Below are 9,795 nucleotides of genomic sequence, written 5' to 3'. Positions count from 1 at the left end.
AGTGTTTCTTTTACATGGACTCTGTTATCTTTTTGAGATTTGTTGTTAGATCACAGGGAATTCATGTGGATAAGGAGAAAGTTAAGGCTATTCGTGAATAGCCAACCCCTAAGAATGCAAGTGAAGTGAGAAGCTTCCATGGCTTAGCAAACTTCTATTGGAGATTTGTGAGGGATTTCTCTAGCATTATTGCCCCTCTTAATGAACTTGTTAAGAAGAACGTAACCTTCAAATGGGGTGAGACATAAGAAAGGGCTTTCCAAACCCTAAAGGATAAATTGACTAATGCCCCTTTACTTGTTTTGCCTAATTTCTCTAAAGCATTTGAAATTCAATGTGATACTTCTGGTATTGGTATAGGTGCTGTTTTTAATGCAGGATTCTAAGCCCATAGCTTACTTCAGTGAAAAGCTTCATGGTGCAGCTTTGAATTATTCCACTTATGACAAAGAGCTTTATGCTCTAAAGAGGGCCTTAGAAACATGGCAACATTATTTGTGGCCCAAGGAATTCATCATTCATTATGATCATGAAAGTTTAAAGTTTCTCAAGTCTCAAGGTAAGTTGAACAAGAGACATGCTCACTGGATGAAATTTATTGAGACCTTTCCTTATGTGATTAAGCATAAGTAAGGTAAAGAAAACATCGTTGCTAATGCCTTATCTTGAAGGTATACATTACTTTCCTATTTGCATGCTCAATTACTTGGCTTTGAGATTCTAAAAGATCTTTATAAAACTGATTTTGATTTTAAAAATATTTGGAAATCTTGTGAAAATCTTAGATCTGGTAGTAGCTTGATGGGACACTTTGGTGTAGAGAAAACTTTAGCTATTTTGTTTGATCATTTCTTTTGGCCTCACATACAGAAAGATGACATATCTGTTTGTGATAAATGCATTAAATGTAGACAGGAAAAATTTAAGGTCTAGCCTCATGGACTTTACTCTCCTTTACCCATCCCCTCTCACCCTTAGGAACATATCTCTATGAATTTTGTAATTGAATTGTCTAAATCTTCTGCAGGCAAAGATTCCATATTTGTTGTTATTGACAGATTCTCTAAGATGGCACATTTTATTGCTTGTGCTAAGACTAATGATGCTGATAACATTACTGACTTATTCTTTAAAGAGATTGTTCATTTGCATGGTTTAGACTATTATGAGTGACAGGGACGTGAAGTTTCTTAGTCACTTCTGGCGTACCTTATGGCATAAATTAGGGACTAAGTTACTTTTTTCCACTACTACCCATCCACAAACTGATGGTCAAACTGAGGTAGTTAACAAAACTATGACTACACTGCTAAGAGCAATAATTCAGAAGAATTTGAAGAATTGGGTGAATTATTTACCTCATATTGAATTTTCTTACAATAAGGTTGTTCATTCTTCTACTTCTTATTCTCCATTTGAAATTGTTTATAGTTTCAATCCATTATCTCCTATTGATATTTTACCTTTGCCTTTTTTTGAGTATGCTAACACTGATGGCAAGAAAAAAGCTGAGTTTATGCAGGACTTACATACTATGGTTAAAGCAAACATAGAGCAAAAGAATGAGCAATATGCCAAGGAAGCTAATAAAGGAAAGAGACTTGTGATCTTTAAGCCTGGAGATTAGGTTTGGTTACATTTAAGGAAAGAGAGATTTCCTAATCAAAAGAAGTCTAAACTTCAAGCTTGAGGAGATAGACCTTTTTAAGTTTTAGAAAGAATTAATGATAATGCTTACAAGATTGATTTACCTAACTCTTATGGCAATGTTAGTACAATATTTAATGTTTCTGATCTATCTTTATATGATTATGCAGATTTAAGGATGAATCCTTTCCAACTGGGAGGGAATGATGCCCCCCATGGCACGGATGATATGGTATTAATGGCAACGAAGCTTGAGGATAGTAATTATGAGTATGATGACATGGAAGGAGCCCATAGCAAGGAGCAAGGAGCCCAATACTTTTAATCCAATGTACTGAAAGATCTATTACAACATATTAAAGGTCCAATGACAAGAGCCCGAACTAAAGCCATAAAGCAAGCCTTGTTTGGTCTTGTGCAAGAAGTCCAAGATCTTGGAGAGCATTGGGACACTCCTCTCAAGCCCAAAGGAAAGCATCTATACATGTATAATGTGCTTAAGATCTAAATCCATGAAGAGCCAAGCCCAAGAGATGCAAACCTTAGCCTAATGCAAGGAAGACTACAAATTGAGCCTTTTGCAAGCAAGGAGGCATGAAACCCTAGTGAAGAAGTCAAGGGTGGCATGATTTTAAATCCTTTATGATTCTTTGATTGTCTCCTAAATTATTTTCTATTTTAATAGTCCTTTGATTTGATTTTCTATTTTGAGTCTAGTTAAAGATTATAATTAATTATATTATTAATTTTTATATTTTGTAGCCCCATAATTTTAAGATCACATCTTTTAAATTATGTGGCTAAATATTTTCTCATTATTTTATATTATTTCTCCTTTTAATATTAGGAAATTAGGGTTTTAAATTTAGGAAATAGTCTTCTCTATGATCCTATATATATTAGGCATGCTCTTTCTTGTAAACAGAAGATAAGTTGAATGAAATTATTCATTTTAGAGTTTATAACTCTTGTGAGCCTTAGTGCTTTATGGTGGCAACCCGTGTGAGAAACAGACATGATCAACTCTTGTGGTATCTTCGAAGGTTGAGGTTCCTAGAGGCAGGTGCTCTAGAGGATCTTCTCCTTGATCATTATCCCATTATTTATTTCATATCTTTCTTTATTTTCATCATTAATTTCGTCTCTTTCTTGTTGTTCTTGTGTTTTTGTTGTGTTTCAGGGTTCTGTCCCTAAACTAACATGATTCTGCTTCTGCGTCCCCTATCACGTCTTTTACTCAAACGGCCCACAAAAATATAATTAAATTTATCTCATAAATTTAATTCATGATATCATATCTAATTCAAATTTATCTTGTAAATTCAAATTATAAAACTAACATGATATTCTCTCATATCATATTAGTTATTAAATTTAATTTATCATATAAAATTAAACTTCAAACTAACATAACATAACATAACATAATATAATATATATCACACACACACACACACATATATGTTATATTTAATTTTATATATCATATACATGTATCATATATATATAATTATATTTTGAATTTTATATAAATATAAATATAAATATAAATATAAATATAAATATAAATATATATTTATCAAATAAATATTCAAATATACATATATATAATTTATTTGCCCTATATTACATTCATTGAATCTAGATACATTCTAGATTCAATGAACTTGAACATTATAGTTCGAGTTGGATTATTCTTATGTGCAACCTTATAGGCTCATATGAAATTAGCAGTAGGCTAATTACGCTATTAGTCCACAAGTCACAAGTAGCCACTAGCAAGACATTGCAACTACCCAATTCATATAGGGATCGATGATCTGATGTTACCTAGCATGTAACCATATTACATCTCTTTTGTCACGCAATATTTCGGTCAAGTATGAGACATGGAATTTTCATTCTCCTTTATCTGACTATTACTTTCTTGATCTTTGAGTAGACTGACAATAGCAATGGAAAAACCATTTTCATTGTAGTGTCACCATACATTTTCTCAGTCTTACTTATCGAGGGGCCCAGTAGGGATAAATTTCATCTTGACCACTCATATTCCTCTACATGAATATCACTAAACTTAATTATAGCCTTTATGATCACCTAGTCAAAGTTGACTTTTGACTAGGTCAAAGTTCAATGGTCATCATGTAGGAATTCATGATCATCTTAAGTCAAAGGGTTTAGTGATATAGTTACATATAATATAAGCTTATGACTTGTACCATGCAGCTTTCTCATAACGGGTCAGTCCAGCACCTTGTACTCTTTCAAATGCCTATGACTTTAATTTGTATCTCTATAATTAATTAAAGTCATACTAGTCTTATTTCATCTATGATCCCTCAAAGATGACTGATCAGGGATCTTTAGGACAAGCGTTATAATTTGTCCAAGGATACAATTATCATATTGATCATGCAATTGATATGATAACAAAAGAGAAATTCATTAAATAACAATGTGCATAGTATAATGATTGGCCCTAGGGTATAATTTCCAACACCAGATTTAAAACATAATTCATATACACATTTACTTATGCATCCTGGTTGGCAACTTATACTTTAACAACACATTATACATTCATTCAACTTAATGGCAGTCATACCATTACCAATCGAGGCTACTCTTTCCTTGCTTCCTTTCCTAGCCTTCTTATACTCTCTTCACCTATGTTTAAAGGAACAAAGTGAGACATACATCTCAGTAACTTGGATCATTTAATATCCTAGGTCCATCATGGTAAAGTCAAGCTCTATGCTCTGGATCATCAGAATTCTTCTCCAAGGTCCATCCAAGCAAAGTCAAGTTCTACGCTCTGGATCATCAGGACTTCCTAGACCTCCTCACGATAAAGCTATGTCTCCTTACCATAATCTAGGGTATATCTTATGAATGCGATACATGTCAATGCACATGCCACTTCAAATTCATCTCAATCAATACTCACACACCCGCTTGCATATATTTTCACAATGCTACTACTTTATTAGTTCACAATACAATGTACGTAGTTATATCAAAGTACTTGTAAACAATTTCATAAACAAACAAGTAAAAGGGTTTACTCTAATTACCTTTAACTATTGGTACTAAGGGTTACGAATCACATTAAGCTCCTAGGGCCGCAGATTCTCACGAGCAACTTCACAGGTACTCAATCTACATAACATAGTGCCCTTTAATCAATTCTTAACACATTTCATAGGTATTGATTAGGCTAAACGGAATCCCTTAATACATAAAACAATTTAATAGAACCCTTTTGAATTCACTTATTTATTATTTATGGTCACTAGCCTAATAGGCTACTCAAACAACCACAACAATATCTTAATCCATTCATTCACCCAAATTCTTACTATTAACCTAACTTTTAGGCCATTTTAAGCCTAAATGCTCAAAGTTCAACCATTCAACTCCATACTAGTCACAAAATATTAATTCTATATTTGATATCCTATTTTAACCCTTTCTTTTAGATTACAACTCCTCAAAATCTCATGATTTGAATGAAAAAGGGATAGAATTGAAGTTTGGGATTATGCAATACTTATCTAGCAAGTTATTAATTGAAGCAGACTCCGAAGCTCTAACTATGGCTTGCTTTAGCAGAGATGGGTTCCTCTTCCTCTCCAAACACATTTCCAACCCTTTCCCTTCTATCTTCATAAGCTGATCACTTTAATCTTAAGTGATCCCTGGATGGTGTGCCATAACACACGCCGCTTCCACCGCAGTACGTGGTACAGTGAGAAAATTCTCACTTATACTTATGTGTTTTGCCCTGGATTGCTTTTCTACCCTTCAATCCTATCAATATAACATCCAAATAATACAAAAAATTAACTCAATACCCAAACCACAATCAATCCACTAATTACTAATTTACCCCTAATTAGCAACTAGTTTTAATGATTGAAATTCAGGATGTTACAAAATCAAATAAATATAAGAACTTTGCAGAATGAGCAACAAATGTAGACATGTAGTACACAAGGGAAAATAACTAAATATGGCTCAAAGCGATAAAATAAATATGGACGCACAGTCTATGAAGGTAATTAGCTAGACATAGTATAGGCTATAAAGACAAATGCAAACATACAGTCCACGAAGGTAATTAACTAAAAAAGGTTGAAGCTATAAAATAGATGTAGGTACGAGACCCATGAATAACAAACGTGAGAATAGTGCTCACGAAAATTAAACTAGCTAGTCATTGACCATAGCGCGCCAAGGGTTAATGGAATTACTGTTAGCAATTAGTGCTCTGTGTATAGTCCTTTAAAAATTAATTTCTTTTTCTTCAACCATGCATGAAATTAATTATTTTCAAAATAAAGTTTTATACTCTCAATATCAAACTTGCATGAACCTTTCAAAACCTCAATTCTTCTCAATATAAAATTCTTCACTAATTCCACATTTACCTTCATCAAATAAAAGATCACTTTTAGAGCTAGTAAAACTTTTTCATCAACCTTCAAGATATATTTTATAATGAATATATACATATATATATGTTATAAATATACTATTTTTCACCATAAGAATTATAACTTCAAGAATTTAAAGCAATATAATTAACAAAATATTAAACACTTGAAATAGTATATGAAGTATATTTGAGAAAAATAATATTTCAATAAAGGGAAATTTGTTGGTAAATTTATTGGGATATTGTCCACTTACCTAAGGCAATCCCAACACTATAATTTATCCCTTATCATTCCTCACAACAAGGTTTATTCCTGAAACATTCAATATAATAATAATTGAACCTTGAAAATTTTATAAAACTCATAATTGCTCACTCACTTAATATTATAGTATATTCTAGCATTGCCCTTAGACACCAATCTTTTAATTTTCATTCCAAGGAAATTTATAACCTTTGCATTCTTTTCTAGCGTACAAGTCATAATAATCTACTAACATTTTCACTAAACAATACCATTGTTTATATTTAAACTCTTCCCATGACATTTCATTAAGCATCTTATATGTATTCTAAAATCAAATTATACACGGATACTAAAATTTATAAATTGCTAACCATTACAATCCTCAAGCATCAACAAGTTCTTTATAAAGTTTCCTAAATTCAATTTAATGACAGGATTCAACTTCCTGTAAGAGCAAAACATGATTCTGAATTTACATTTTTAGTCCTTAACACAACCATAATCTATCTAAATGATTCAGAGTTATCCCAAACATTATCATTCATATCACAATTTCTTCATAATACTATAGTTGTAGTTAGTTATTCCATTGAGACATGATTCTCTTTCAAGCCTTAAATCAAACACCTTATGCACAACTTCTAAGCCATTCAATAAAACTTGTTTAGCTTCAATCTCTTACTTGATAATTTCCATACATTCATCATTAAATTCATCTTGCTTTTCCAGTCCACTTCCTTAACAAAAATCAATTTAAACTCGTAAAAAAATTCAAATCTAGACAACATATCTATAGCTAAACAAGCAAGCAAGGAAAGCCACTACACATCTATGTACCACACAAGATCATCAAAAATAAAGAAGGGAGAATGACCTTCCTCATACCTGCCATGAGTAACAATAACAATGAATATAGAGGAGTTCAATGCTGAATAGGGGAAGAAGAAGAAGGCCTTCTTTCACGGTCGTCAATGCCAGAGAAGAATGACAGAGGAAATTAAACAACAGTAGGGAGGATTCAAGTGACTCAATGGTACCAGGTTCAGCCTCAACTTCGCTATGTAGGAGAGGTTGGAGGATCGAACCTGGGAAGGCTCCCTTAGCGCAGTGGGTGCGGGGAATAACCCATGAACTACCATGGGGAAAGCCGGCTGGGTTGCCGTGAGGTGGTTACGGCCCAGTCCACCACTCGCAGCAGTGGGCTCGGGGGGGTGTGACTGTTACATAAATGGTGTTCTATGGGCAAACATACACCTTGGATAGAGAGAGGGGGTGCGTGGGCCCCACAAGGAGCTCTGAGCCAAGTGAAAATGTTTAGCATATGTATTTATATAAATATATGGTATTTGGATTGATTTGTGACCACTCTTGTATGATTTGTGTATTTTGGGGGTTTAGGGTCCATTTTGGGAAATGGCACCCGGGTGGTCAAATTTTGATGTATGGGGGTTTTCCATCATTTGAATGTTCTATCAAGTGTTTTTAATCTTATTTGACGTGTCCAAAGTGTTTCCACAGGTTTGTGACCATTAGGATGGGATTTGGACAATTTTGAAAATGGTTTTTACCAAAAAGCTGCACTTTTGCATCCGGGTGTCCAAATCTTAATCCGACCGTTGGATTTCTCTAAAATTTGGGTCACAAGTAAAACCTTTTATAAGCTTCGTGTGGGCTTTGGAATCACGTCGATCGGATATCGGACGGAGAAACGACGCACTCCGGAATTTGGTCTGGAGGTGCTGTCATGACAGCATTAAATTGCTGTCATGACAGCTACAGTGTTGATTTTGTAACCTGCACAAAATTCAATCCGTCCGTTGGATCTTTTCAAAATTTAGTATGCTAATAGTATTCTTTAAAAGTGACGTGTGAGCTTTAAAATCACTTCAATCGGAGGTCGAATGACGGAACACCGCCTCCTGGAAGTTGGCCCAGGAGGGCTGTCATGACAGCAATAAATTACTGTCATGACAGCATCTTTTTATTCCATTTTCGTCTAACTTGCTTCCGTGCACTATAGGTAGAACCTATAATTATTTTTAAGGTTTTAAATGATTTATTTCTTAAGTTGGTTAGAGGATCAACTCCTTAACCACACTTAGTTTGTTTGAATTATGTGATTTTTGGATAACACTCAAGGCAAGTGTTACAAGTTTCAACCAATCACAGTAATTTTACATAAAATACAATTTATGTTAAAGGTTTTTGGATTAGAATCAATCACATTAAATTATATAAATCATAATAAAATTCTTGAGCATACTTTCAAATAAATTAAAGTTTCACAACATGAAATAAAACTAAAACTATAACATCCTAAATTTCAATCCCAAGAACTAGTTGCTAATCAGGGGTAAATTAGTCATTAGTGGATCGATTGTGGTTTAGGTGTTGAGTTGATATTTTATGTTATTTGGGTGTTGTATTGATAGGATTGAAGGGTAGAAAGACAATCTAGGGCATGCTTTAATGCATCGTCTAGGGATCACTTAAAGTTAACATGATTAACTCGTGAAACCAGAAGGAAAAAGGCTAGAAACACATCTGGAGTGGAAGAGAAGTTTAGCTCTGCTAGGGCAAGCAATATCTGGAGCTTAGGAGTCTGCTTTGATTAATAACTTGTTGAGTAAGTATCGTGCAATCCCAAGCTTTAATTATGCTCCTTTTTCATTGAATTTCATTAGTTTAAAAATTGAATCATGAAGTTCTAAAGTGTTGTAAGCTAAAAGAAAGGGTTCAAGTGGGCTATCGAATACAAAAATAAGGTTTTATGACTAGCATAAAGTTAAATAGTTGAGCTTTGAGAGTTTAAGCTTGAAATAGCCTAAAAGTTAGGTTAAAAAGATGAAATTAGTGATATGAATGTGTTAGGAGGTTACTATAGTTGTTTGAGTAGCCTATAGGGCTAATGACTATAAATAATGGATAAATGGATTAAAAAGGATTCAATTGAACTATTTCATGTGTTAAGGGATTTGGTTTAGCTGAATAAAATAGTTTAATTGAACCCTTTTCAATTTACTTATTCATTATTTATAATCATTAGCCTTATAGGCTACTCAAATAGCCATAACATCTTCTTAACACATTCATTCTGCCAATTTCATCCTATTGACCTAACTTTTAGGCCATTTTGAGCCTAAATACTCAAAGCTCAATTATTTAACTCCGTACTAGTCACAAAACCTTAGTTCTGCATTCAATATCCCATTTTAACCTTTTTTTTTTAGATCACAACACCTCAAAATCTCATGGTTTGATTTCTCAATTAATGAAATTCCATGAAAAATGGATAGAATTAGAGCTTGGAATTGTGTGATACTTACTTAGCAAGTTATTAATTAAAGCAGACTCCCAAGCTCTAATTATCACTTGCCCTCATAAAGATGGCTTCCTCTTCCCCTCTAGACATGTCTTTAGCTCTCTATTTTTTGATTTCATGAGCTGTTCACGTCAATTT

This window comes from Prosopis cineraria, unplaced genomic scaffold (assembly GCF_029017545.1).
Source record: "Prosopis cineraria cultivar Desert tree isolate PC_DT_omini unplaced genomic scaffold, ASM2901754v1 PC11, whole genome shotgun sequence".
In the NCBI taxonomy this organism is placed as follows: domain Eukaryota; kingdom Viridiplantae; phylum Streptophyta; class Magnoliopsida; order Fabales; family Fabaceae; genus Prosopis; species Prosopis cineraria.
This window is presented reverse-complemented; position numbering follows the sequence as displayed.